The sequence below is a fragment of the Sturnira hondurensis genome, unplaced genomic scaffold, assembly GCF_014824575.4.
Source record: "Sturnira hondurensis isolate 20B ecotype Veracruz unplaced genomic scaffold, ASM1482457v3 Scaffold0010501, whole genome shotgun sequence".
In the NCBI taxonomy this organism is placed as follows: Eukaryota; Metazoa; Chordata; class Mammalia; order Chiroptera; family Phyllostomidae; genus Sturnira; species Sturnira hondurensis.
The window spans coordinates 820-3313 of record NW_028083132.1 but is presented as its reverse complement, the minus strand read 5'-3'; the positions used below and the strand labels follow the sequence as shown (position 1 = coordinate 3313).

Sequence of the window (2494 nt, the reverse complement as noted above, 5' to 3'; positions counted from 1 at the left end):
TGTTTATAAAATATTTTTTAAGTTTTTACATTTTTTGATGTATGTTTGATTGAATTAATTGGCTGACATTGTTTAAGAAAATTGCATAGGTTTGAGGGGTACAGATCTACACTACATCATCTGTAAATTGTATCGTTTGTTCACCACCCCAAATTATGTCTCCTTCAATCACCATTTATTCTTGCAATTCACGCAGTACTATTTTTAAATGTTTGTAAGCTAGACTTTCAAAATATTTTATTGATTTATTTTTTTTTTGGAGAGTGGGAAGGGAGTGAGAGAGGAAATAAAAGAAACATTGATTCAAAAGAGAAACATAGATATGTTGGTGGCTTCTTTTACATGCCCAGTTAGGGGATGGAACCCACCATTCAGTCATGTGCCCTGATAGTGAACCTAACTAGAGACAATTCAGTCTGTGGGCTGATGCCCAACTAAATGAGGCACAGTGGTCAGGGCTCCGCTTTACATTTTTTATTCACTCCATACGAGTTTCCACCATGGCTGCACCATCCTGCATTCCCACCCATACTGCACGAGGGTTTCCTTTTCTCCTCATCTTAGCAAACAATCATTTGTTGACTTATTGATGATAGCCATTGTGACAGGAAAAGAAAACATGTTCATCACATCTTCTTATTATTAAGGCATAAAACATACCTCTAATTTTTTTAATTCACTCTTAACTGTAAAAAGATACTTTATTGGTAAACACAAATTTCCCAAACACTCTTTTCATAGCCTCTTTGACATCTTTGTTCCTCAGACTGTAAATTATGGGGTTCAGCATGGGAATCACAATGGTGTAAAACGTTGACACAATCATATCATAGTCCAAGGCATAGCTGGAACTCGGTCTCACATACATGAAGATGATGGTTCCATGATAAATTGACACTCCTGTTAAGTGAGAGCCACATGTAGAGAAGACTTTTCTCCTCCCCTCAGCAGAGCGGGTCCTCAGAATGGTCAACAGAATGAAGCCATAGGAGATCAGGACAATCAGGATAGTGACGATCTCAATGGAGCCCACAAAGTAGAAGAGTAGAAGCTGGTTTATGTGAGTGTCAGAACAGGCAATAGCAAGGAGAGGAGGGATGTCACAAAAGACATGCCTGCCTGATTTCATTGGAGGCATTAAGGATAGGCTAAACGTGGCTATTGTGTGCACACAAGCATGCAAAATGCCACCGATGTAGGAAGCAATGATGAGTGGCACATAGACTCTGGGTGACATGCTCACTGAGTACAGGAGAGGGTTGTAGATTGCCACATAGCGATCATATGCCATTGCAGCCAAGAGGAAGCATTCTGTGGTCCCAAGTGTAACAAAGAGAAACATTTGTGCTACACACCCAAAATAAGAAATAGCTTTGTTCTCGTTCAGGAAGTTGACCAACATTTTGGGTGTGACAACTGAAGAATAACAAGCATCTAAGATAGACAACACATTCAGAAAATAGTACATCGGGTTGTGCAGCTGAGAATCCAGAGTGATCAATAAGACCATTCCCAAGTTTCCTATCAGAGTGAAAAGATAGATAGCTAGAAATAGTAAAAGCAGAAAGACTTGCATCTTCAAAACCACCTGTGAATCCCATCAATATAAACATAGTGATTTCAGTCCCATTTTCAATCTGTATTTTGTATAAATCAAAGTTTGAGGTCAACTGTGACATTTTATTTTTATTGATAGATTATAAAGCACTATTGTTAAAAATAGCATCTACCGTATTTTATCCCCTTGATTTTTTCTTAAAGGGCCTACCAAAAGGCCCTTGGTGGTGAGGGAATAAGAAGTGGTGAAGAAGTTGAGGCCAATGAATGCATTACCCTGTTAAATTAAAGAAATTTTGGTTAAGTGACTGGCTAAATTTGTCATATTTTTAAAGATCTCAACTTATGTGCTTTACTTCCCTATTTATTTTTTGTCAAATGTACTCCCACCTACTTTCATATCGCATCCTTTTAGCATTCGCAAAGATGAGCAAATATAGACGTTTTTATTCAAAATCATAATAGAAAGGACACATCTGAATAAGAACTCTAGATTTCCTACATTGTGCATGAGATGCCTTTCGTTAACACTTCCAATTGTTAAAATGAAAGCAACTGCGCTTGCCTTACAAGATTGTTTATAAATTGGAATTGTATTGTATTTAAATGAGAAAAATGTGAAATTCCTTTGGATTATTCCCAGATGACTAGAAAATGAGCTATGTTAGACTTACATTGCAACTTGACACAAGCCTTTGCCCACCAAACCGTGTATATCCTCTTTTGGGCTGGAGTCCCTTTCCACCACTACTTCCTGACACTGGGAGAGACACCTTGTACACAAGTCATAACAGAACATTGGTTTGGTTTGGTTGTTCAGTTTTCTTTCTTGATACACCTATCACCACATTGTCCATTTAGGCCTGCACAGTTTATTATATTGTTGAGTGTTTTCCAATTTAAGTTAATGCCAGTGTAAGATATCTTTCTATTTATA

The 2494-nt window shown here is 37.6% G+C and overlaps 1 pseudogene; it reads right to left on the bottom strand.

The window, feature by feature from the left end:
- Window positions 1-682: 682 nt before the first annotated feature.
- Window positions 683-1679, bottom strand: LOC118996013 (olfactory receptor 5T1-like; annotated as a pseudogene).
- Between the last annotated feature and the right edge of the window lie 815 nt (window positions 1680-2494).